General features: G+C 46.2%; 1 protein-coding gene across 3 annotated transcripts in view; it reads left to right on the top strand.

Annotated features, from left to right (window-relative positions):
* Window positions 1-3,781: 3,781 nt before the first annotated feature.
* FGF1 (fibroblast growth factor 1) overlaps window positions 3,782-27,560 on the top strand; it is a 97,136-nt gene continuing 73,357 nt past the window's right edge. Inside the window, exon 1 of one of the 3 annotated variants that reach the window (XM_089909432.1) lies at window positions 3,782-5,009. The gene's annotated coding sequence lies outside the window, so the exon portion shown is untranslated. The other 2 variants (XM_022589995.3, XM_089909433.1) reach the window with 2 other exon arrangements.

Here is a 27,560-nt window from a genome sequence, read left to right as displayed (position 1 = left end):
GTGCTAGGAGAAGACAGACAACATATAAGTAAATAAATAACTGAACATGGTAATTCTCAGCTAGTAAAAAGATCTATGAAGAAAAAGAAAGATCTATGAGGGGCTGATTTAGAACAGGTGGTCAGGGAGGAGGGTCTGAAATGAGACCAGAATGGTAAGGAAGGGCCAGCCACGTAAAGAATCAAGGGGCAGAAAAGAAATGCATGCACTTCAGGCAGGGGGAACAGTAAGTACAAAGGCCCTGAGGTAGGACCACACTTGGCTTGTATGAGGAACAGTGAGGCTGGAGCACAGTGAAAAGGAGGAATGCATCGGGGATGGATTTGGAGGGGCAGGTGGTAACAGCAAGCTTAGCTTTTGTTCTTAGTGCCAAAGAAAGGCACTGGGCAGCTTTGACCAAATAGAAACATGATCCGATTTACCTTTTAGCAGGATCCCTCTGGAATGAACTGTAGGGGGTAAGGGTAGAAGCAGGGAAGTCGGCGAGGAGGTATTGCAATAATGCAGGCAAGGAATATTGGCACTTGGATGTACCAGACCAATGTGCAAAGATCTATTATTAAGTGAAAAACAAACAATGCAGGACCGTGCCTAGTAAATCGCTTTTAAGCATACACACATTCAAGTGTGTAAAGACATTTCTGTCCCTCAAAGGATCCAGAAAAAAAAGTAAATAGTGGTTATCTTGGGAAGAAGGGGGTTAGTGAGGGTCATTTTATACCTCTCTGTACATTGTGCATTTTTAACATGTGCACAAGGCATTACTTTATTTAAAGATAAAATATCTTAAAATAAAAATTGAAAAGCTGAGATCTAGGAAAACATACAATAGGCTATGGGTGACCAATATCAGAAAGAGGAAGCCTACTTCTCATGGGTGTGACCCTCCCTAATTAGGCCTCCTCCCCTGAAGCCGCTGAGAGCCAGGCTGACAAACTGGGACAAGTTCCTGTTCTTGGGTTAGAGTGGGATCAGAGCGAGACACCTTCTCACTGGAGGACCTCTGGACCCCATTTCTGTCCTGTAGCTCTGGTGATGTTTGTGTCTGTCAGGTCTCCTTGGGCAACCAATACAATTTCCTGTGAATGCCTGCTGTATTTCCCTGTGCCCTATTTGTCAAATTGCTCCCCTCCGTCATCTTGGCAGCTGGTTCGCCAGGAGGCCAGCATGCCCTTCATTTAATTGCATGATTGGGCATAAACAGAAGGAAATACTTTACTGCGGGGAGAAAGCGGCAGGCAGTATCTGATTCCTGTTGTCAGCTGATTAGGACTTGTGGAGTCCGAACAAGGTCAAATGAGATTAGAAAGAACATGCAGTGTGTCTGGTATGCATTTCACATAACTGTACCGTTTATGTAAACAGGATGTGCGAAGGGGACATTTTAAAGCAAATACTGAATGTCAGCCTCAAGGTTCAAGAACAAGAAGCCAGGGCTTATGTGTTATGCCGGGAGAGAAAGAAAATTTATTTTCTGGGACATTTGGAGTCCTCCTGAATCTATCACGCTCTGATTCCTTTTTCACGTTGGTGCAGTTAAAAAAGGACAGTCTTACGTCTGATTTTCAGAGGCACTGAGCACAGAATAAGAAAAAACCAAAGAAACGCCCCATTCTACCTTTCTCGTCCTTCTAAAGCTCTTATAAGAGGTTTAGAACCACTTTCTGTAACAGCTGCTGCTGAAGTGCTTGATAGTGAGTCAATCTCTTAGGACACGGAAGGAAAAATCTCACCTCCAGCACCGGCCAGAACATTCTAGACGCGGCTGACTCCAGCCAAGGCCACGCCTCTGTGGATAAACCTACCCGGCTTCTACTAGGATTTCTGTTGGTCCTCGAAATCTGTCATTTTCTTCCTTTCTCAGATCCACCCTCTGCAGGGCTAGTAAGCATATAAAGTTTTAATCACTTAAACACCTTAAATAGTCTTAATGGCTTTAAAAGTGGTCTAAATGCTTTGAGGGAAGATATGGTTTCTGTTACACACTCTCTACAGGATCTAGCATCTTGTGAACGCTTAATAAGTGGCTTGGACAGCTATTATTTCCATGGACTATTTCCTAGCCCAGAGCTGGAAGGCTATTCTGAGGCCAGACTTTTAAACTAGGAAACGTCCTGTCCCTTCCCATGTTAAATAACAGAGGGGCCAGGAAGTATTAACATTATCATGTCTCATGACTCCAAGCATCTGAACATATATTATTTAAATGATAAATCTAGATGTGGTATACACACACACACACACACACACACACACACACAATGGCATACTACTCAGCCATAAAAAAGAATGAAATAATGCCATTTGCAGCAACATGGATGGACCTAGAGATTATCATACTAAGTGAAGTAAGCCAGAAAGAGAAAGACAAATACATGATATCACTTATATGTGGAATCTAAAATATGACACAAATGAACCTATCTATGAAACAGAAACAAACTCACAGACATAGAGAACAGATTTGTGGTTGCTATGGGGGAGGGGAGGTGGAAGAGGGATGGAGTGGGAGTTTGGGATTAGCAGATGCAAACTATTACATAGAGAATGGGTAAACAACAAGGTCCTACTGTATAGCACAGGGAACTATATTCAATATCCTGTAATAAACCACAATGGAAAGGAATATGAAAAAGAATATATATATGTATAACTGAATCACCTTGCTGTACAGCAGAAATTAACACAACATTGTAAGTCACCTATATTTCAATAAAATAAATTTTTTAAAAATGATAAATCTAGACATTTCAACATGGAAGTTGAAATAAATATGGAACTTGAGGGAAGTTAAACCAAAACATTAAAAAATTCAGTATTAAGGAGAATTATATTACAGTAAGTACTTTAAGGAACTGAGGAATCAGTTCCCAGTATTTGGACAGGAACATTGCTGAACAACACCTGATATGTAATAAAGAAACTGGTTTATATCAGTAGCTAGTGGTTGTATTTGCCTGAAAGCTGTGTGTTTTTTTGGCTTTTTTTTTTTTTTAACAGCATTTCACAACTAGATGTAATGGAGAAGTAACACTAAAATAATGACTTACACTTGCATTACCGGTGTTCAAGGTGCTGTCACATGCTTGGGCACATTTGATTGTCACCATAATCGTGTTGGCTTGCGGGAAAGACGTGGCTCGGAAAGCCTCATGAATCTCTTTCAGGAAGCAGGGAGTCAGGGCCCTGAGATGCTGAGCAGCCCAGAAATGGTCAACAGCCCTGTGTGGGCAGGTTCAAGGGTGCTAGCCTGAGGTGGGAGACCAGCTTTCAGACCCAGTGAGGACTTAGAAACTATGGGGGCAACCTGGGTGAGACGCTGAGCTGTATCTCTGTCCTCGGTGTTTTCAGGGTGTTTCCTAACTTTACAATCTATCATTCCATGCGGTTAAAAACAGTTCACCTGCCCCCTGCATGCAGCAGAGCAATTCTCCAATATTGAGAAGGTGACTGTCTGAAACATTTTCATCTGTGATCCAGAGGTCCTCTGGAATCGTGCAGATGCTCAAGAAAATTACTATTTTTTAAAAAGCAAATTATTAGGACCTTTGAATATGTGGTAGTGGCAATTCATGGAGGTTCCTATTAATAAAGTTTGCAGAAATCAACTCTTTCTGCACCTCTCAAGTCCCTTTTAGGAGATTTGTGGCTCATCCATTATCGGAGCTGTGTGATGTCTGTGCCTCTAGTTCTGTCACAGGAGGTGAGCTTCTCTGAGCCTGTCCCTTCAGAGGCACATGAAGTCTCCCTGGCTGCTCCCTGATGAGTGTGGAGAACAGTTTTCCACCCCCACCTTCCCAGAGGAGGGAGAGACCAGTGAGCATATTTCTAATTCCAACAGGCCAATCTGTACCTCCTATCTGAATCACCAGGTGGGCAGGCTTGCACACACACTCTGTGACACCTCCCAGGCTCAGACACCTGCATAAGCAGGTAGGACTCTTCATCAATTATAAGAAACTATTAATCATGTTTCCATTTGGTCTCTTCAAAGACACCTCCCAAGCTGTATCCTTTCAGTCCAGTTTCATTCCTCACCTTGTAGCCAAAGAGTTATTTGTACAGGCAGCTTCCTCTCTTCGTTACCCCATCCTGGCCAGGGGCACAAAGATGCCACCCATGGTCCATTGAAGAAATCCCCACCGGATGATTCACCTAGTTCAGCATGGACAGGCTTGACCACTGGTGAGGAAGGGCAGAAATATTCTCTCTGCAGCCCCTCCCCAGCCCTAATCTGCATGGCCACTGCCTCGAGCAGCTTTGCAAAATGGGAACAGCACAGACAGACACACACACACTGCCACACACAGACATCTACACCCTGTGCGGGATGCCAGATGCCAGAACCGAAAAGGATTCCCTTTCATCCAGCAGCCTTCTGATTGCAGAGGAGTGTCTATGAGCCGCGACCCGCTGTTTCCCTGCCAACTGAGGCCTCAAAATAAACAGGAATCTGCTCAGACAGGCTAGTAGTCCATTCGGCTCAGCCATTTGCCCCAAGACAAACCACGCTAAAATAACACCCAGGAGAGCTGCCACGGCCGTCTGCTGTCTCTGCCTCCCTTCCCTGCTGGCCACCAGCTCTGTGCCCCTGGGCCTGCCACTGGCTGCCCAGGGTTGGGGGCCCTTAGAGCTCCGTGTGCATCCCTGTGGGCGGGGTCGCTAAGGCAGGTCCCCTCTGCAGATCAACGAGGCCAGAGAGAGACCCAGAGGCTGCATTGTCGGTCCCCCGCCTGCCTCCCTGCTTCCCGCACAGCCCTGCGGGACTGGGAGCCAGCTCTGTGGCACGGTGTCTGCAGGCGGACCAGCAACCTGATGTACATGCCACGGCCCGTCCCCTCTCCCCACACAGAGCCGCGGCCACCGGGAGGTTCAGAGAGTCGGCTTGGGGCTGCTGGAGAAGCAGCTGCAGCGCGGTGACAGTAACACCACAGAGCGGACGAGACCAAGTGGATCCCCTTTCCCTTCGACCGGAGAGAGAAGCAGCCCTCAGCCTGCAAGCTGTTCAGGTAAGAATCAGGGTTTCTGTTCTGAGCAGGTTATAATATATCCAGAGCTGAGGTGGAGAGAGAGAGAGAGAGAGAGAGAGAGAGAGAGAGGGTGTGTGTGTGTGTGTGTGTGTGTGTGTGTGTGTGTGTGTGTGTGTGTGTGTGTGTGTGTGTGTGTGTGTGTGTGTGTGTGTGTGTGTGTGTGTGTGTGTGTGTGTGTGTGTGTGTGTGTGTCCGTCCCAGTGCAAGTATAAGGCTGCTTGGGAAAAAAAAGCAGGGCTGGCTAATCGCACAGACATGTAAAAATAGCACCTGGAGTGCAGAGACTGTGAGAATAATCATGCACCCGCTGCCCCCTTTATCTTCATCCCCGCACTGCCGGGCCATGAGGACTGGAGGGGGCGGAAGGTTCTCATTCACTAAAGCCTTTGTGGTTCAGCAGGACACTGTGGCCTTCGTAAGCCTGCCTGGCATCACCCTGCTTGCCACACTTACCCTCTTAGGTAGCCTGGAAATTCAGGCACCTAGAAATCCTGTCCACTGGGTGGGCACCTTAGATTTGTTCAACCTTTTGATATAAAAGTTGGGCTGAAACATAGGATTATCTGAGTGTGTTTGAGAGGGTGGGATTCTGATGGCCCTGCTGGTCACCTGGATTACTTCTTACTGTCCTGATCCCCTTTGAAAATCACACCCTCATTTCAGGGCCCCTCCAGATAGGCACCGGCAGAGAGGGAATGGGAATGGCTAGCCACCGGGCACATTCTCTGGCACTGACTCTATCCACACCTACGTCACTATTATATGCCAAAAGTTATGCAAGGCTTCTAGACGGAGCGCTCGAAAACTTCAGACCTCCAGGTGCTGGGGTGGGAATTTCAGGCGTTTAATCACGGACCCATTTTTCAGAGACCCAAGAGGGCACCCACTTATCTCGCCTCTCAGGTGCAAGAGCTCGCTCTGTGCCTCAGCAGACACAAATGCTCTGTGCTCTCTCCAGCTGTTTAAATCCACCCCCACTTTCCTGCTTTGGTAACTGGCACTTTCCCTTTCATTTGCTATAGGGATGCAATTGTTTATGATTTAGCTCCGTGAACACCGGTGGGCGGATGCAATCATCCGGGCAGAGGGTGAACTGGGCTCTGAGTGAGGGCGAGCCAGCCCAACAGCGGCAAAGGGTTGGAGAGGAATCAGCTTTGCCAAGTGGTGTCTAGCAAAGGGCTGGCCAGCTGCCTCCCAGGGCTGTCTGGGTGAATGAATGTGGATTTTGGTGGAGACTGTGATTCACAGTCGCAAACTCCCTTTGTTTTCTTTGTGTTGTCACTGAGGGCTTCCGAGGAAATTCCCCTTTTGAGATCATGTACCTGACTGTCTTCTGTTGATTCTACCTTTTTAGCATGAGGAAATGGATTTGTAAATGCAGTACTTCATCAAAAACAAAGTTAATACACGAAAAATTAAGGGAAAAGACACTGAGTTACTTGTAAATTTCCTCCCAAATCTGGTGTGCACATACACATATATGGCTTGCCAGGTTCCAAAAAGGATTTAAGGAAGCAGTATCCAGTTAATTAAAATCGTTTGATTTCACAGGCAGGTAGCGCCAGCTCTGATGACGATATTTCCACAGTGACAGTGGACAGACATCCATGCGTTCTATCTACACCTAGCAAAGGGACATCTGATGCCAGGACAGAGATGTGCTCGCTCACTCTGCTGACGTGCATTATGTGGACCCTGAATAAACTATTACAGGTCATGGAGCGCTGCCCCCCTGTGCCAGCTTCCAGCAGTCAGAGACCATACAGAGGGGAAGACACACCCCTTCCACCTCATCAAATAGGCATTACTTGGCTAATGCAATACTCCTTGATTTAAGCTACTGGAAAAATAATCTGCAATCAGTCGTGCTACAGACATACCCTGTTTTAGGTCAATCTAACAACTATCCAGGACACATAAATTGTAAGTGAATGACTGTTTTTCCTTAAGAAAGGATTCACTCGTCAAGTTCATCAAATACTGTCAAGGTGTCCCACCTAAAGATGGGACTGGATCCAGCCCATTCAGCCATAGAGAAAGGTGGGGACTTACCTGGGGGGGCAGGTAGCAGAGAATGAACCTGGGCTGACAGGATGTCCAACTCAGCTGGGAGGTAAAAGAGTCCAAGGTAGAGGAACAAGGACAAGCATCTGGGCCAGTGGCCTATAGCAAGAGAAGAGGGAGGGAGGGAATAGTAATTATTATTATTATTATTTATTTATTTATTTATTTGGTTGCCCTGGGTCTTAGTTGCGGCTCTCAGGCTCCTTAGTTGTGGCATGCAAACTCTTAGCTGTGGCATGCATGTGGGATCTAGTTCCCTGACCAGGGATTGAACCCAGGCCCTCTGCATTGGGAGCGCAAAGTCTTTTTTTTTTTTTTTTTTTTTAATTTATTTATTTTGGCTGCGTTGGGTCTTTGTTGCTGCGCACGGGCTTTCTCTAGTTGCGGTGAGCGGAGGCTACTCTTCGTTGCGGTGCGTGGGCTTCTCATTGTTGGTATGGCTTCTCTTGTGGAGCACGGGCTCTAGGCACACTGGCTTCAGTAGTTGTGGCTCGCGGGCTTTGGAGCGCAGGCTCAGTAGTTGTGGCGCACGGGCTTAGTTGCTCCGCAGCATGCGGGATCTTCCTGGACCAGGGCTCGAACTGGGTCCCCTGCGTTGGCGGGTGGATTAACCACTGCGACTGCGCCACCAGGGAAGCCCAATAGTAATTATTTTGATTCCTAAATGTTACTACTTAAGAGAGGCAGCAGAATAGCGGTTAAGTACATAGATTCTGCAGCCAGGAAGAAGCTGGGGTTCAGTTCGGACTCTGACACTTACTAGTCCTGTGACCTTGTGCCTCAGTCTCCTCATCTGTAAAATGGGGTAATAAAGTACCAGCCTTATTACTGAAAGGATCAAATGAGTAATAGTCTTAGCACAGTGCCTGGTTTATAATGAGTAAAACCTAAGTATTTCTTGTTGTTACTGTTATTACTATTATTATTGTCATTGAAAGGTCAGTTCTGAAAAGGCTGCTCACAAGTCCGTTTGTTCCAAGCTCCAAAGTGACTCTCTGAGTGACCATCAGTGCCACCTTCTGGGCAGCTGGAGGTGCTTTTGCTTGGTGTGGAGTTTTGCTTGCATTTCCAAGCTTTCAGAATAGAGGAGCTTCTGTGCTGGTGGCCAGCATTTCTTGAGCCCTTATATGAGCCAGGCACCGTGCCTGACTTTACGTGTGTGACCTTGCCGGATTCTCGTAACAACCCTGTGAAGTAGGGCTGTCACGGCTGCAGGAATTGAGCTTGGTGGGCCGGGCCATTTGCCTACAGTCACACAGTTACCAAGTGGCAGAGCCAGGCTTACACCCAGGCTGTGCTGCTAACCAGTATGCTGTCTATGATTTGGGGGATCACTGGAGGTGTCCTGAAAGGCAGGTGGAGTTTGGTGACAGATGGACTTCAGCAACAGATGAGATCTGAAGGCCCTAGAAAGTAGACCAGAATTTGGAAGCTTTGCCAAGAAGACGGCAGAACCCTAAACTGGCCTGGGGACAGAATCTCAGCCTTGAGGACCCATGACCTTTGGGGCTTGGTGTTTGGGAACAAGACATGAACGCAGGCCCTGGGGGACAAGGTGGGCCTCAGGCCTTCCTGCAGCAGGCAGTGGACGGTGCCCAAGAAGAGAGGAAATGGTACAGAGACGGACACAGCAAGGGTGTTGGGCCAGATATCCTGACACCCCTCTAGCCTAAGGTCAGAGGTCATCTTGAGCTAAGCCCAAGGTCAAGACTAGGTGACTCCAGCAGTGGAGAGAGGAGGAATGGGCAATCCAGAACGTAGTATCTGGGCTCAGTGAAGTTTATAGTGATGTAAAAGGCTTGATTTGCCAATGCAATTTCTCTCAATTGAACGTTTAAGACATGACACACAGAGATTTGTTTTATGCATAATTGCTCAAGCCCACCTCTCTGACTTCAGCCAAGGAATGCTGGCGATAGGAACAGGTGTGAGAGTGTGCCTACCTCAAACCAGGGCTGTGTAGATCTGGGGGTTACTGATGGACAAGGCTCATCTCTGCCGCTCCAGAACCTGTGGTCTAGCCCAGGTGTTTTCAGACTTTAATGTGCATGAGAATCACATGGGAGCTTCTTTAAAACACCAGGTTCATAGAGAACAGGCTTGTGGTTGCCAAGGGGAAGAGGAGGGAGGGACAGAGTGGGAGTTTGGGGTTAGCAGATGCAAACTATTACATATAAAATGGATAAACAACAAGGTCCTACTATATAGCACAGGAAACTATATTCAATACCCTATGATAAACTATAATGGAAAAGAATATTTTTAAAATGTATGTCTATGGATAACTGAATCACTTTGCTGTACAGCAGAAATTAACACATTATAAATCAACTATACTTCAAAAAATAAGTTAATTAAAAAGATTTTTTAAACTTCTGGTTCCTGGGACCTACCCACACAAGTCCTGAAGTACCCGGGTTCATGAGGGGCCCAGGATTCTGCATTTCCTGGCTGGGGCCCAGCTGGTTCTGATGCCTTTGGTCCACAGGTTACAGCTGAAGAAACCTCGGGCTGACTGTTGCTCTGGTTCCCTTGTCTTCATTGCTGTTCATGAGAACAGAGTCACGGGGCCTGAATCAGTAGCAATTAGCCTCTTCTCTGTCACAGCTTCTTCCTGGACCATTTTTACTTAGGCTAGACCTCCGCTGCTGGTAATAACAGCGACAGCCCGCCTACCGCGTATTGAGTTACCATGTGCCGGGCACAGTACTAAGCCCTTCACAACCATCCCGTAAGTTAGGTGCCATTATTATCACATTTGACAAGGGAGGGGAAAGGCCCCACTGCCAGTATGTGGCAGATCTGAGATATGAACCCAGGCCCCGCAGATCCCCAGAGCACAGCCACAGAACCCTTGGGCGAGGCTATGAACATAGTTTTAGCTTCTCTGTCAGTTCAACCCTCCTTTCTCATTCTTGGGTGTCTTTCTCCCCTTCACATTCCTATCTTGTCCTCCCCCATCCCGAGACTCCCATATAATTTCTTCAGAAGATGGTGTGTCCCTGTGGTTCCCTATTTTTATCTCATTCAATAAATCAAAAAGGGTGTGGTCAACGGGTGGGTAGAAGGTAGTTGTTATGGGTTAAATTGTGTTTCCCCCTCAAATTCATATGTGGAACTCCTAACCTCCAGTATTTCAGAATGTGACCTTATTTGGAGATAGTGTCCTGACAGAGGTCATCCAGCTTTGTTTTGTTTTGTTTATAAATTTATTTATTTATTTGTTTATTTTTGGCTGCGTTGGGTCTTCATTGCTGCCTGCGGGCTGTCTCTAGTTGCGGCGAGTAGGGGTTACTCTTTGTTGCCATGCGCGGGCTTCTCATTGCGGTGGCTTCTCTTGCTGCAGAGCACAGGCTCTAGGCACGCGGGGTTCAGTAGTTGTGGCGCACGGGCTTAGTTGCTCCACAGCCTGTGGGATCTTCCTGGACCAGGGATCGAACCCGTGTCCCCTGCATTGGCAGGCAGATTCTTAACCACTGTGCCATCGGGGAGCCTGGTTATCAGAGATCATTAGGGTGGGTCCTAATCCAGTATGACTGGTGACCTTTTAAAAAGGGGAAATTGAGACACAGTGACATATACAGAGGGAAGATGATGTGACAAGACACAGGGAGAAGATGGCCATCTACAAGTCAAGGAGAAAGGCCTGGGCCAGATCCTTCCCTCAAAGCCCTCAGGAGAAACCAACCCTGCAGATGCCGTGATTTTGAACTTCTGGCCTCCAGAACTGTGAGACAAGAAATTTCTGTTGTGTACTTGTTACAGCGGCCTTAGGAAACGGCTACAGTAGGAATCAGATTCCCCCTCTAGGCCCTGGGTCTGGGCTGATCTAGGTGAAGGCCAACACATTCTGCCAAGCTGTGGCAACTTTTTCTTTAATTCTGAGTGCTTTTCTGTTGGCTTAAATAGTGTTCTTGGGAGCCACAGGTAAGCCCAAGGCCCAGGAAGGAAGAAGGAATGAATGGAAAGGATGAAGAGGAAGGAGGGAAGGGAAAGCAAGGAAAAAAGGAGGCAGGAGCAGAAAGAGAAAGAGAGAGTGGAGACCAGGATGGGCACACTGGAGGCCATCCCTGACCAGTTCAGGTCATGCAGCTCATTCATGGGGCCCCTCCTGCGTGCCAGGAGCAGGCCACTGGGCCTGGGACCACCAGTCCCTACTTTCATGAAAAGTAGAGGCTAGGTGGGTCCACCGACATCCATCGTGCAGGAACTCCCCCTGCAGGCACAGGGCAGAGTGCTGGACCCAGTCAGGGGCTGTGGAAAAGCTTCGGCGGGGAGGTGATGCTTGGGCTGAGATCTGGAGGATGAGCAGGGGTCAGATGGGTGAGGGCCGAATGTTTCAGGTGGAGGGAGAGCATGAGCAAAGGTCACATGGTGTAAAAAGTGTGGCTTCACCAAGGAGCGGAGGGGGGGCCAGTGCAGCTGGAAGGCAGGGGAGCAGGGGGGCAAGTTGGCGTCAAAGGGGCAGATGTGGGCTGGACCACAGTGGCCACACTGAGCATTTCGGTCCTTTGCTGAGAGCCACAGAAAGCCAGAGAAGGAGGAGATCCCCTATAGGGTAAACTCTGAGTTCAACAAAGGACAAACAAGTTGCTGGCATGGTTCAGCAGTGGGTCAGCCCTGAAGCAAGACAGCAGGCTTCCTGAGCTCACAAACCTAGGGTTGGTTGTGTCACGATTAGGGAATAAAGTTCCAGGCCACTTCCCAAATAGTGTTCTAGCGTAGTCCCCCTCAGCTGAGCATGTTCTAGGTGTTGGTCATGGCCCCACTGGAAAGGGTTTAAATGGGGACAGCTGTCTCCTGCTGATGAGGTTAATTTGTGAACTTGGCAGCCAGGCCAGGCTCAGACTGGGGTTGACCAGGTGGCCCCTTCTTTGGTATCATTTGAAGGACACAGAGAGGCCTTGTGACTATAACCTCTCCTTTGCCTGCTGAACTTTGCCTGAAGCTATGGGAGAAGGCCAGCAGTCAGCAGGCCAATTATTCAGCATAAGATTCAAGCTGTGAAGGGGAAAGAGGCAGGGGCAAGAAGCCCAGGCAGACCCCCTGAGGCACCAGGGGTGAACGTGGGCAGAGACAGGTCTGAAAAGAGGCAGAGAGTATAAAGGAGGAGCGCAAAGAGCTTGACGCCAAAATTTGCCTTATTCGTGATTTCACACAAGCAGCAGCAAGGTGGGCCCGCAGCTGTGGGAAGTCCACCTTGGGGTTTGCAGCCCTCTCCTGTGCCCCTGCTACCAGAGACGCACACCCCATTCCCATCACTGGGAAACTCTACATCGACGCCAGCAGTTGCCGGCATAATCCATGAGCGAGTCCTGACGTCAAACTGAACGCCACGCCTTTGCCATATGTCCTGCCGGCCACAAAAAGAATTCCCTTCCTGGGCTTCCCTGGTGGCGCAGTGGTTGAGAGTCCGCCTGCCGATGCAGGGGACACGGGTTCGTGCCCCGGTCCGGGAAGATCCCACGTGCCGCAGAGTGGCTGGGCCTGTGAGCCATGGCCGCTGAGCCTGCGCGTCCAGAGCCTGCGCTCCGCAAAGGGAGAGGCCACAGCAGTGGGAGGCCCGCGTACCGCAAACAAACAAACAAACAAACAAACAAAAAAAGAATTTCCTTCCAGCAGAGGGACCAGACTTGGCTTAGCAAGGATGAGTCCTTGGGGCAAGTGGAACACACTTTGGAGAAGAGAAGGGTCTTTCAGGAAGGTGAGAGCAGCCAGGGGGCCTCGTGGGGACGAGATCCTCCCACTTCTCTCACATCCCCCACTGGCTCTAGCCCCATGAGCCTCTCTTCCATTCCTCTGCTGTTCCACGCCCTTTCCTGCCTCTGGGACTTTGCAATTGCTGTTCCATCTGCCTGGAGTGCTTTCCCCACAGTTCTTCACATAGCAGACCTCTTGTCAACTCCTTGAAGAGGCTTTCTCTCCTGTTATTCCCTATCCTACCTCTGTTTCCTTCATGGCACTTACGCCAGTCTGTAGTCGTCAATTTTTTAAGTTTGCTATGATTCATTCTCGCCCCTAGAACGTAAGCCTCAGGAGGGCAGGACCTCATCTGTCTGGTTCCCTGCTATATCCCCAGGGCCTAGGACAGAGCCTAGGCACATAGTACGTGCCCAATGAATGAGTGAATGAGCGACTGGTTCAATCTTGGGAGTGGGAAAGCCAAGACCAAGGACAGCAGTGGGACCCCCCAGCCTCTGTCGCTCCTCACAGCTCTAGAAAGGGGCACGTTACGTCTGAAAGCAGCACCGACAAGTGCGCATCGGGGTCCCCGAGCCTGACTCGAGTCGGCAGGCCCCTCACAGTGCCCAGGACCCCATACTTTGCGTCGGCTGCTCTGGCTTAGTGTGTGCAATCTCAGCTCTTCAGAGAACTCGCTTTGGGAGCCTGGAAAAATCCAGCCGAGTTGTATTATTCATGCTCAAAGATGAATAACTTCTTTTGGCTGATGGGCATCAAAGGCAAACAAGTGATGTCAGGCACCCAGAAGGGAGACATCGATCCAGCGCGTCCCAACCCTCGCACCCAGGGAGGTGGGTGGAGCCGCTCATCCTCGCCTTTGCCACCAGGTCCCATGAGAGCGGAAGCAGCACGTGCACTGATAAATCAGTGCCTGCACAGTGCTGCCCCAGTACCTCCGGGACACAAAGAGCTGCTACAACGCCAGGCTGCGCTTGTCCTTCCTCAGAATCTTCGTCAGAATCTAGAAATGGCACCTGGAGGACAGTGGAGAATGAATACTTCAGAGTCCCTCCTTGGAGTCTACACGGCAAGCTGCAGCCCCTGGGAGAGTGCGTCCCAGGTTCAGGGTCCCAGGCTGGCTTGGCCCCAGCTTCTTGGCCTTTAGTGCTAGGGTGGTGTTTACGTTAAAGGGGCAAAATGTTCCTCCTTAAGCCTCCACTGGTTTTTCGTGTTTGAAATGCTAATGGGGATGTTTCTAGGGGCAGAGATTCAGGTCGGCTTCAGGATGGTTTCTTCACAAGGATAAAATCCCCACTCCGCTGGCCTCACAGAACTTGCTGCCGTTCTCCCAGGTCAGTCCTGGGATCTCTGCTGAGGGCTCGGGAGGCAGTGTCCTAAGTTCCTTGGAAAGAGAGCTGACATGGGAGACCAAGAATTCTCCTGATGGCTCCACCTCTGCCCTATCTCTCTCAGCCTCCTTTTCTTATTTCAGAGTGACAGTCTGCGGGGCGTGACGCTAGGGAGTATAATGGTTGGGGCAGGACCGCTTGGGTTTGAATTCTGGCTCTGACACACAACAGCTGCACAGCCCTGGCCAAGTTCCGTAACCTCTCCACTTCTGTAAAAGAGACATAATAACGGCGCCCATACCCTAGGGTCGTTGACAGTACTATGTGAGTTCATACAGGTGAAGTCTGAGAGAGTGTAAGTGTTATATTATCAGCATTAGCCGTTACTCCCTCATAGGGCTGACTTAAGACTTCCATGAGACAAAAATGTTTTACTACATAATGCATAGCACACAGTGTTTGCTCAATAAAATATTAATTATTGGGCTTCCCTGGTGGCACAGTGGTTAAGAATCCACCTGCCAATGCAGGGGACATGGCTTCAAGCCCTGTTCTGGGAAGATCCCACGTGCCGTGGAGCAACTAAGCCCATGAGCCACAACTACTGAGCCTGTGCTCTAGAGCCCGTGAGCCACAACTACTGAGTCCTCATGCCACAACTACTGAGGCCCACGCGGCTAGAGCCCGTGCTCCGCAACAAAGAGTAGCCCCCCTCCCCCCAGCCCTGCTCGGCACAACCAGAGAAAGCCTGCACACAGCTATGAAGACCCAACACAGCCTAAATAAATAAATAAATAAACATTATTGCTACTGACAATCTTCGCAGTCTGGCTAAGGTTTTCTGGAAGCTTTCCTAAGAATGTATTTGAACTGAAAAAAATGATCTTGTGTTAGGCTTTTGTGGTGCTCGTGTGTGCACTCTGTGTTATCATTTTGTTTTTTGTTTTTTACAAAAATTATTATTAGAAAAATTAAAAAAAAAAATGATCTTGGAACATGAAGGTCACCTGCTGCCCTGCTGTTCCCCTGTCAGTCTTTTTTTGTTCCAAGGGACAATTATCACCCTATGCTCTTTCAGCACTTAAAATCCACATGTCAGGAACCTAGAACTAGCCAAGAAAGCAAAAGCCCCCTTAAAGAGTTCAAGCATAGAGCAGACAAGCCTCCCTGTTCAGCAGTTTTAAGCTGCAGGCGTTTGCAACAAACAATTAAAGAAGCCTTGACTTCAGCGAGGCTCCTTTAGCACAATTCCTTAAAAGGCTTTGGGATTCCCACCCCTCCAGGGGGCGCGCGGTTCCTCGGGGCATGGATTCCTTCAAACTTTTGCTCCATGTCCCCTGACCCTGGGCTTTGAGTTTAAATTATTTGAAGTCTGACTGCAGGGCGAACTTGACGGCCTGCTGTAGGCTGTGAACTGCACAGTTATTCTACATTCAGGCCGCCAGATGCCCTGCCCCACCCTCCTGAGTGACTGTGGGTAAGGAACTTGTCCTCTCTGTGCTTTGTTTCCCTTCTCTGCAAGAGTTCCTCTCGAGAGGGGGTTGTGGAGGTTATTAAGGGGACGTGGACAGCTCCAGCTGTCTCTCTCCATATTTTGCTAATTTCCTTCCCATTCCTCTGTGGCCCTCCTGACCATCACATAGTGGGGAATATGGAAAAACCCAGTGGTGATCAATGTTGCAGAGGTTTGCAAATATTCCCCTGCACTAGGTGACCATGAGCACATCACTTGGCTTTTGGAGCAGCACAGAGAGATGGATTACGGGAAGGGGTCCAGGTCATAGTCTGGAGGAGGGGATGCTGGCAGCCCTAACCCTCGGTCCAGCCCATTCTTGCACCACGGAGACCAGGCCCAGAGTATGGATTTTCAGCCCGTGGCTCTCCTGGGTCATCAGACCTTTCACTAAGGCCTGAAGATCGATGGTCTCCCATCATGGAGGTGGACCCCTTCCTGACACACTCTGACCTTCCGCAGATGCCTCCCTACCTCCCACTGCGGCCGGAGGATTTAACACACAGCTGGTTCAGGATGGGTCCAAATGCACACAGCGCGAGTTGGGGGAGAGCGTTTCCAAGGCGATGTCCAAGTTGTTTCTAGCAACCCACTGACCTGACCCTCCCCGCCTTGCGTTGCCCCAGAACTGAGCCAAGATTGTGGAGGGCGGCTACACCTTGGGATGTCTGGCCGGGACCCTACTGTGGTGGGAGGTTCGGATCCCACGCTGGAATGGGCCCTGGGGAAGGTCAGGGGGAGGGTGAGCCAAAGCAGGCTTCATCGCCTCCCTGTAACCTCTCGCCTTTCCCGCTTCTGCTGACAGCATGGCAGTCAGATGTGGGGTGTGGAGGCCTCTGTTTCAGGAACTCTAAAGAATAGCTCTTAAAAAAAAAACAACTCTAAACATGTCTTGCTCTAGGATGGAAGCATATCCTGAATTGGTGACTTTAAAGTCTTTTCATCTGCTGCAGACCAAGAGGAAGATCTCTGGTGACTAATGAGGAGTCCTACCTTCATCAGGCTCTTGCAGTATTTTCTTGAAGTCAAGGTCCCTTTCTCTTCCTGGCCAGTCCCACATCCTGCTGGGCCTGTGTTGGCCAGCTCCTGTTTCTCATTATCTCTCCCCCATCCTCTTTAAAGGCTTCTCACTCCACCCAGGGGTTTTATTTTTAAACTTGTACGGTAATGTTAGGGCTGAGCAGGACACACTGCCCACATTCACGGGAAACTGGGCTGCCTGGAAAAGCATCCCCCTTTTCAGAGACGCCCTCCCTCCCCTCCTTCCCTATGTATTGGATACCTTCTCCATGAGGGGTCCTGCCCCAAGGATACAACAATGAAGAGAGAGACACGGTCCCCACCCTTGAGGAGCTTACATTCTAATGAGGCAGGAGAGTGGGGGACAGAGTATATACAAACACACGCACACACACGCGCGCACACACACACACACACACACACACACCAAGTAAGCCAACAAATAAAGAAATAAGTAGAAATTGTGATAAGATCTACAAAGGAAACAAACAAGGTCCTGGAACAAGAGAAGCTGTTACAAATTGGGTAGAAAGGGAAAGCCTCTGGAAGGTGACATAGAAGCAAAGGCCAGAAGGATTAAGGGGCTCCAGGTATGCAAAGAGAAGGGGTGAAGAGTAGACTATCCTTTGTGGAGGGAAGAGCATGTGATAAGGCCCCGAGGTGGGCAAGAGCAGACTTGTGTTCTAGACTCCAGCAGAGGCCAGGATACGTCAAGTAGAGTAGACAATGGAGGAAAGGTGAGGCTGGGAAAAAAAAAAAAGATGAGGCTGGAGAGGCATGCAAGGACAAGATCATGCACAGCCTGGAGTCATGCAGAGTTGGGGCTTTATTCTGAATGCACTGAAAGCCACTGGGGGATTCGAATTAGAGGCGGCACGCAGCAGTGGACATTTTAAGATCCTCATTTGATCCTGAGTGGAGATTTAACTCTAAGAGGGGTGGAGGGAAGGCAAGGGTCTGAGTTAGGAGGCCTGGGAGTCATGCAGAAAGGAGATGATCGGGGCAGAGGCTAGAGTGAGGCAGGGCCACAGCTAGAAACAGGCTGTCTCTTCCAGGAATTAGCTGGCTGCTAAGCATCTTGCTTCCAAAGAGCTCAAAGAACAGAGCTACTAAGACAAAACAGAACACCAGGCCCCCAAGTCATGGACTTGGTCAGAATAAGCAACAGAGTTTACCTACCCTAATGCCTATACCTAGCCACGTGTGTTAGGTTTCCACACAGAATTAAGTAAGAACTTTGTCCAATATTGGCTCCCGAGAGTTTCTGAAAGGTGTAGAAATATTCTGGTTTCTCTTTACGCCACGTCAGCTCTCTCTAGCCATTACAACTTTGCCTGGGATATGAGGTCGAATGGCTTTGACTAAGTGATCTGATCTACATGCAAAACTCAAAGGTGACTTTATATGCCTGAATGACCTAAACAGTGGTCCCTGCTCTCCAAGAGAAATACGGCTATGTTATACTCTTTGGAAGAAAGGAGATGGAAAACAGAGATGGAAAACAAAACAGAACAGCAGGGTAGCCATTCTACATAGAATAACAGTAATAATAGTTACTATCTGTTGTGTACTTCAAGGCGCTTTACTTGTAACTCATTTAATCCTCCGAAAGGCTGTTGAGGTAGGTAACACTCTTAATCCTTTTTACTGATGATGGAGCTGTGGCTTAGAGGGAAGGGAAATGATGTTTGGTGGTAGAAGCAGCCGAGTCACGGCCCAGAGGCTGGTCGGCCTCCATTGGCAGGACTCCTGACTTCGTCCCAGGGCTTGGTGGCTGTCTGCTTTGGTCACCACTGTGTTTAAAAGCAGCACAGAAAACGACCTCAAGGATGTCATCCAAAATGCCAGTAGAACAGGGATATGAGTAACTTTGTTTTCTTTTTCTGTTTTTTGGTTTTCCTTGTAATGTTTTGAATTCACAGAGTCTGGTACATAGTGGATTCTCAAAAACTTTGTATAATGAAGTTGTTGAGTTAATGAGTATGCATTGCTTAAAATTTTATTTTTAGATAAGTAATTTATTTCATTATAGGAAATTTAAGTCATACTAGAAAATACAATTTAAGAGAATTAAAATCTACCCATCATCCAGAGATAATCACAGTTAAAATACTGATAATATTGGTACCCTCCAGTTCTTTTCCTGTGTTTACGTATGTCTGTATTTGTGTGTCTGTCTCCTTACCTGCCTGTGTGCGTGAGAAACAAAAATGGGGTCATACTGTCTTCACAGACTTTTACTTTTTCATTTAGCAACATATCATGGGCATTCTCCATTCCAATTAATATTCTTCTAAAACAGAATTTTTAATGGTGGCAGTGTATTCCTCTATAATCGAGTCCTCTGTTATTGGATATTCAGTTCATTGTCACCATTATTAATAATGCCATAAAAAACATTTAAACATAGCTCTATTACTATTAAGGAGGAAAGAACATTATATATTGAAATACAAAAGAGAGAAAGACATCTATTTTTAGGGCTCTTTTGGGTAGGCCAACCACATTGCTTGCATCTGTCCTTCAGAATCACTTAAAAGATGGGGAGATGTCATCTGGAATGTTCCACATTTTCCCAGGCCTGGTCACTTGTCACCTCTCAAGTATGTTTTTGTTGCAATTCTGCCACAATGGAGGTGGGTTAAGGAAAATCCCAGTTGTGGCTAAAATGTGGGCCCTAAAGTTAGACAACTAGATTTAAATTCCAGTGCTATCCCTAAGCAGCTGTATGACCTTCAGCTGGTTCACCGCTCTGAGCCTCATTTTCTGTGTGTCAATGGCACATACGTCAGAGGATAATGGCACATACCTCAGAGGATATAATGAGGTAAAACAGGTAAAGCTCTTCTAGCATCTGTCCAGCATGGAACAAATGCTCAGGAGATGGTGATTTCTATTATTATGAAGGTAGAGGAAGACTTTCCTCACAAGTTTAGTGCTTTGGGAAACTCCCTCCCAACCTACACCGCAGGATCTGAGGAAAATGAATTTAAAAATCACTCAACATACCCTCTGGCTATATTGCCCTTTTACCCTTTGTGTATGCACACGCACACGTGTGTGAGTGTGAAGTCTAAAGTGTTAAAAAAACAATGAACTCAGTTTCCCTTCCTTGCCAAGAACCAGGTCTGTTAGATTAGAGATATATTTAAATTCTGTTGTTCACAGCTGCATAAGGAATGTACCTTTTCTTTCCATTTTGCCAGCTGTGTTTTATAACTGTCTATCCTAAAATAAAAACAAAGCAAACCAAAAAATTGCAGGACCATCTACAACAGTTCTAAATTGCTCTCAGTTTTATATAACAAAACAGAGAATATCTAACCCCTGAAACACAGACCACAGAAAGGATTAACCTGACTCATCTATCGTACACTGTTTAACAAAGACACACTACTGGCACATAGTAGGTGCTCACTGAACCCTGTTGAATATATTTATTGAATATATGTTTTCCTTACAAACAGCAAGCCGTCGCAAAATAAATCAGTATATTCATTTCATCTAAATACTGTCAGAGCCTATTCGCAGGGGCTGAAGAAGATGACAGATGATTCAATGAACAGATGCTTTCTGAGTCTGTAAACTGAGTGTTGGGAAACTTTCTCCTCCCAATTCATGGCTCTTGAAATATGTTTATGATCCTGGTGGAATTGTGTAGGGATTTCTCTAAACCTCCATCAGGGGAGCACATGTGATAAAGCACTTCTGAGGACCAGGCCAAGTTTTTCCATTTTTGTCTAAATATGGGAAATGTTCAGAAAAATCTTAGTGTATGTGTAATAGTGTATTCTCAATATCGAAATGGCTCTGGGGATCACAGATAACACATCTGATTGTAAGGTAACCCAATGCTGGGCCAAGATTTTAATTGCAGGTCAAAGCCCTGAAGTCGAATAACCCTGAGACCCTGTAATTTCCAAGTAAATCACTGGAAGTGGTAGAACTGCCAGCATCTACTGCCCTTAGGTATTCGTTTCTTCCTATGCTTTGAGGGTGTCGGTGGAGATCACACTAGGGGAGATTCAAAGACAAGATATGTCTTCTGCTCTCATGATGTCATAAGCCAGTGGAGGGGAGAGACAAACCAACAACTGGATGGAATCTTAGAAGGAATCAAAGTATTGCTAGGCAAAGCACCGCACCGTGGGTCCTCGAAGGAAGGAAGGAAGGACCTTTCTTACTGGAGAGATGAGGGAAGGCTTTGCAGTGGATGTAAAATGTGATGTAGGCCTTGAAGGATAAGAAGAATTTTAGCTGATAGAGACTGGAAGGGAAGGGCCTTCCAGGCTGAGGGAATAGCATGAAGCAACTCATGAAGCCCTGGACAAGCAACAAGGAGGGGAGGGCCCCACGTGGCTGAGAGGGGGAAGGACAGGGTGGAAGGTAAGGTTTTCAGACAAGATACGGGGTCATGGAAATCCTCTGCCAAGGACTTAGGGCCTTAATGTCTGGGAAGTGGAAAGAAATGGAAGGTTTCTGATAAGGGAAGAGCGCACGTCTTCCTTTAGAAGAGGGACTGGGTGGCCGCGCGGAGAAGTGATTAGAACGGCAACGCTGCGAGACCAATCTCAAGGCTATGGCTTCCGTTTTCCTTTTCTGGTTAGCCTCTTAGCAGCTTTGGGCAGCACGGCCCAGAGCCAGTTTCCCCTCTGAATTCTGTGATCCTATACCTTGGGGCCTCTAGTCTCCCGTGACATCTCCTTTGAGATCACCGGCTGCGTTGGGGGTCTCTAAGAATGTGGGGTGTCCCCCAGGGCGACTGCCTCTGTCCGCCTCTCTCTTCAGGTCGCTCTCCCTTGAATATCCCCTCTCTCCCCTTGGCCCCGACCCTCCCGCATCTGCTTCCAACTCCTGCTTCTCTCCAGAGTCCCATTTTCAGGTCCCGCTTCACACTCTGCTCTGTACGGATGGTGCCTCTCACCTGGGATGCAGCCCACTCCACAGTGCGCTTGGCACCTGCCCCGCTGATTGGGCTTCTGGTTCTGTCCATTCTTCCATCCATTCCCCCATCCTCCCCACCTGCGTCCTGAGCTATCTCTGACTATTCCTTTGTTGAGTTCCTAGCATTTGCCAAATCCTCTTCATGTTCCTCCCCAAGTGACTTTATTTATTTATTCATTCATTCATTCATAGACATTTACTGAAACTGCTGTGGCAGCCACTATAGAAGAAATACATATTCTATATATTGATAGAAAACTAAAAATACAAAAAAGTGTAGACAATATTTTGTCATACTTCCAGACTTTCTGCTGGTTTTATATAGTTTCAACTTCTTGCATTAACAAAACTGCATGAATCAAGTTTTAAGTAATATAATTTGACTATAGGGTAATGCATACTTATTAGAGCAATATTGTGATATACAGAAAATTTAAATGAAGAAAAAGAACTCACCCAGAATCCTAGTGAAGATCATCATTAGCAATTGGTATATATAAATAAATAAATATATATATATATATATATATTTTTTTTTTTTTTTTTTTTTTTGCTGTACGTGGCCTCTCACTGTTGTGGCCCCTCCCGTTGAGGCGCACAGGCTCCGGACGCGCAGGCTCAGTGGCCATGGCTCACGGGCCTAGCTGCTCAGTGGCATGTGGGATCTTCTCGGACCGGGGCACGAACCCGTGTCCCTATATATTTTTCTAATTATTTATTTTATTTATTTTTAAATTTTTGGCTGTGTTGGGTCTTCATTGCTGCGTGCAGGCTTTCTCTAGCTGTGGTGAGCGGGAGCTACTCTTGGCTGCGGTGCACGGGCTTCTCATTGCAGCGGCTTCTCTTGTTGCGGAGCACAGGCTCTAGGTGCACAGGCTTCCGGAGTTGTGGCTCGTGGGTTCTAGAGCGCAGGCTCAGTAGTTGTGGCACACAAGCTTAGCTGCTCGGCAGCATGTGGAATCTTCCCAGACCAGGGCTCGAACCCGTGTCCCTTGCGTTGGCAGGCAGATTCTTAAGCACTGGGCCACCAGAGAAGCCCTGTATATTTTCTTAATATAATCTCTCCTATGCATTTTTAAATAGCTAAGGTTATTGTGTATGGGTTTTTTTTTGAATTTTATTTTAGTTTTTTATACAGCTGGTTCTTATTAGTTATCCATTTTATACACATCAGTGTACACATGTCAATTCCAATCTCCCAATTCATCACACTACCACCACCACCCGCCACTTTCCCCCCTTGGTGTCCACATCTGTGTCTCTATTTCTGCCAGGAAAACCAGTTCATCTGTACCATTTTTCTAGGTTCCACATATATGCGTTAATATACGATATTTGTTTTTCTCTTTCTGACTTACTTCATTCTGTATGACAGTCTCTAGATGCATCCACATCTCTACAAATGACCCAAGTTCGTTCCCTTTTATGGCTGAGTAACATTCCATTGTACATATGTACCACATCTTCTTTATCCATTCATCTGTCGATGGGCATTTAGGTTGCTTCCATGACCTGGCTATTGTAACTAGTGCTGCAATGAACATTGGGGTGCATGTGTCTTTTTGAATTACGGTTTTCTCTGGGTATATGCCCAGTAGTGGGATTGCTGGGTCATATGGTAAACCTATTTTTAGTTTTTTAAGGAACCACCATACTGTTCTCCATAGTGGCTACATCAATTTACATTCCCACCAACAGTGCAAGAGGGTTCCCTTTTCTCCACACCCTCTCCAGCATTTGTTGTTTGTAGATTTTCTGATAATGCCCATTCTAACTGGTGTGAATACAATACCTCACTGTAGTTTTGATTTGCACTTCTCTAATAATTAGTGATGCTGAGCAGCTTTTCATGTGCTTCTTGACCATCTGTATGTCTTCTTTGGAGAAATGTCTATTTAGGTCTACTGCCCATTTTTTGATTGAGTTGTTTGTTTTTTTGATATTGAGCTGCATGAGCTGCTTGTAAATTTTGGAGATTAACCCTTTGTCAGTTGCTTCATTTGCAAATATATTCTCCCATTCTGAGGGTTGTCTTTTCATCTTGTTTATGGTTTCCTTTGCTGTGCAAAAGCTTTTAAGTTTCATTAGGTCCCATTTGTTTATTTTTGTTTGTATTTCCATTTCTCTAGGAGGTGGTTCAAAAAAGATCTTGCTGTGATTTATGACATGGAGTGTTCTTCCTATGTTTTCCTCTAATAGTTTTATAGCGTCTGGCCTTACACTTAGGTCTTTAATCCACTGAGTTTATTTTTGTGTATGGTGTTAGGGAGTGTTCTAATTTCATTCTTTTACATGTAGCTGTCCAGTTTTCCCAGCACCACTTATTGAAGAGGTTGTCTTTTCTCCATTGTATATCCTTGCCTCCTTTATCAAAGGTAAGTTGACCATATGTGTGTGGGTTTATCTCTGGGCTTTCTATCCTATTCCATTGATCTATATTTCTGTTTTTGTGCCAGTACCATACTGTCTTGATTACTGTAGCTTTGTAGTATAGTCTGAAGTCCAGGAGCCTGATTCCTCCAGCTCCATTTTTCTTTCTCAAGACTGCTTTGGCTATTCGGGGTCCTTTGTATCTCCATAGAAATTTTAAGATTTTTTTGTTCTAGTTCTGTAAAAAATGCCATTGGTAATTTGATAGGGATTACACTGAATCTGAAGATTGCTTTGGGTAGTATAGTCATTTTCACAACGTTGATTATTCCAATCCAAGAACATGGTATATCTCTCCATCTGTTTGTATCATTTTTAATTTCTTTCATCAGTGTCTTATAGTTTTCTGCATACAGGTCTTTTGTCTCCTTAGGTAGGTTTATTCCTAGGTATTTTATTCTTTCTGTTGCAATGGTAAGTGGGAGTGTTTCCTTAATTTCTCTTTCAGATTTTTCATCATTTGTGTAGAGGAATGCAGTAGATTTCTGTGCATTGATCATCAGTGATATTGGTCTGTAATTTTCTTTTTTTGTAGTATCTTTGTCTGGTTTTGGTATCAGGGTGATGGTGGCCTCATACAATGAGTTTGGGACTGTTCCTTCCTCTGCAATTTTTTGGAAGAGTTTGAGAAGGATGGGTGTTAGCTCTTCTTTAAATGTTTGATAGAATTCACCTGTGAAGCCATCTGGTCCTGGACTTTTGTTTGTTGGAAGAATTTTAATCACAGTTTCAATTTCAGTGCTTGTGATTGGTCTGTTCATATTTTCTATTTCTTCCTGGTTCAGTCTTGGAAGGTTATACCTTCTAAGAATTTGTCCATTTCTTCCAGGTTGTCCATTTTATTGGCATAGAGCTGCCTGTAGTAGTCTCTTAGGATGCTTTGTATATCTGCAGTGTCTGTTGTAACTTCTCCTTTTTCATTTCTAATTTTATTGAGTCCTCTCCCTCTTTTTCTTGATGAGTCTGGCAACTGGCTTATCTATTCTGTTTATCTTCTCAAAGAACCAGCTTTTAGTTTTATTGATCTTTGCTATTGTTTTCTTTGTTTCATTTATTTCAGTTCTGATCTTTATGATTTCTTTCCTTCTACTAACTTTCGGTTTTGTTTGTTCTTCTTTCTCTAGTTCCTTTAGGTGTAAGGTTAGATTGTTTATTTGAGATTTTTCTTGTTTGTTGAGGTAGGCTAGTATTGCTATAAACTTCTCTCTTAGAAATGCTTTTGTTGCATTCCATATGTTTTGGATTGTCATGTTTTCATTGTAATTTGCCTCTAGGTATTTTTTGATTTCCTCTTTGATTTCTTCAGTGATCTCTTGGTTGTTCAATAACATATTGTTTAGCCTCCACGTGTTTGTGTTTTTTACATTTTTTTCCCTGTAACTGATTTCTAATCTCATAGTGTTGTGGTCAGAAAAGATGCTTGATATGCTTTCAATTTTCTTAAATTTACCAAGGCTTGATTTGTGACCCAAGATGTGATCTAACCTGGAGAATGTTCTATGTGCACTTGAGAAGAAAGTGTAATCTGCTGTTTTTGGATGGAATGTCCTATAAATATCAATTAAATCTATCTGGTCTATTATATCATTTAAAGCTTGTGTTTCCTTATTTTCTGTTTGGAGGATCTGTCCATTGGTGTATGTGAGGTGTTAAAGTCCCCCACTATTATTGTGTTACTGTCGATTTCCTCTTTTACAGCTGTTAGCAGTTGCCTTATGTTTTGAGGTGCTCCTATGTTGGGTGCATATATATTTACAATTGTTATATCTTCTTCTTGGATTGATCCCTTCATCACTATGTAGTGTCCTTCCTTGCCTCTTGTAACATTCTTTATTTTAAAGTCTATTTTATCTGATATGAGTATTGCTACTCCAGCTTTCTTTTGATTTCCATTTGCATGGAATATCTTTTTCCATCCCCTCACTTTCAGTGTGTATGTGTCCCTAGGTCTGAAGTGGGTCTCTTGTAGACAGCATATATATGGGTCTTGTTTTTGTCTCCATTCAGCGAGCCTGTGTTTTTTGGTTGGAGCATTTAATCCATTCACGTTTAAGGTAATTATCGATATGTATGTTCCTATGACCATTTTCTTAACTGTTATGGGTTTGTTTTTGTAGGTCCTTTTCTTGTCCTGTGTTTCCCACTTAGAGAAGTTCCTTTAGCATTTGTTGTGGAGCTGGTTTGATGGTGCTGAATTCTCTTAGCTTTTGCTTGTCTGTAAAGCTTTTGATTTCTCCATTGAATCTGAATGAGATCCTTGCTGGGTAGAGTAATCTTGGTTGTAGGTTCTTCCCTTTCATCACTTTAAATATATCATGCCACTCCCTTCTGGCTTATAGAGTTTATGCTGAGAAATCAGCTGTTAACCTTATGGGCGTTCCCTTGTATGTTATTTGTCATTTTTCCCTTGTTGCTCTCAATAATTTTTCTGTCTTTAATTTTTATTTGATTACTATGTGTCTCGGCATGTTTCTCCTTGGGTTTGTCCTGCATGGGACTCTCTGCGCTTCCTGGACTTGGGTGGCTGTTTCCTTTCCCATGTTAGGGAAGTTTTCAACTATAATCTCTTCAAATATTTTATCAGGTCCTTTCCCTCTCTCTTCTCCTTCTGGGACCCCTATAATGTGAATGTTGTTGCATTTAATGTTGTCCCAGAGGTCTCTCAGGCTGTCTTCATTTCTTTTCATTCTTTTTTCCTTGTCCTGTTCTGCAGCAGTGAATTCCACCATTCTGTCTTCCAGGTCACTTATCTGTTCTTCTGCCTCAGTTATTCTGCTATTGATTCCTTCTAGTGTATTTTTCATTTCAGTTATTGTATAGTTCACCTCTGTTTGTTTGTTCGTTAATTCTTCTAGGTCTTTCTTAAACATTTCTTGTATCTTCTCGATCTTTGCCTCCATTCTTTTTCCGTGGTCCTGGATCATCTTCACTAGCATTATTCTGAATTCTTTTTCTGGAAAGTTGCCTATCTCCACCCTCATTTAGTTGTTTTTCTGGGGTTTTATCTTGTTCCTTCATCTGGTACATAGCCCTCTGCCTTTTCATCTTGTCTATCTTTCTGTGAATGTGGTTTTTGTTCCACAGGCTGCAGGACTGTAGTTCTTCTTGATTCTGCTGTCTGCCCTCTGGTGGATGAGGCTTTCTAAGAGGCTTGTGCACGTTTCCTGATGGGAGAGACTGGTGGTGGGTAGAGCTGGGTGTTGCTCTGGTGGGCAGAGCTCAGTGAAACTTTAATCCGCTTGTCTGCTGATGGGTGGGGCGGGGTTCCCTCCCTGTTGGTTGTTTGGCCTGAGGCGACGCAACACTGGAGTCTACCCAGCTCTTTGGTGGGGCTAATGGCAGACTCTGCGAGGGCTCACGCCAAGGAGTACTTCCCAGAACTTCTGTTGCCAGTATCCTTGTCCCCACGGTGAAACAGAGCCACCCCCCACCTCTGCAGGAGATCCTCCAACACTAGCAGGTAGGTCTGGTTCAGTCTCCTATGGGGTCACTGCTCCTTCCCCTGGGTCCTGATGTGCACACTACTTT

Source organism: Delphinapterus leucas, chromosome 3 (genome assembly GCF_059928025.1).
Source record: "Delphinapterus leucas isolate spDelLeu-1000000601 "Yukka" chromosome 3, BTC_Dleu_Yukka2, whole genome shotgun sequence".
NCBI classification, from domain to species: Eukaryota; Metazoa; Chordata; class Mammalia; order Artiodactyla; family Monodontidae; genus Delphinapterus; species Delphinapterus leucas.
Note: the sequence above shows the minus strand (reverse complement) of the source record. Positions and strands in the feature narration are given on the sequence as shown.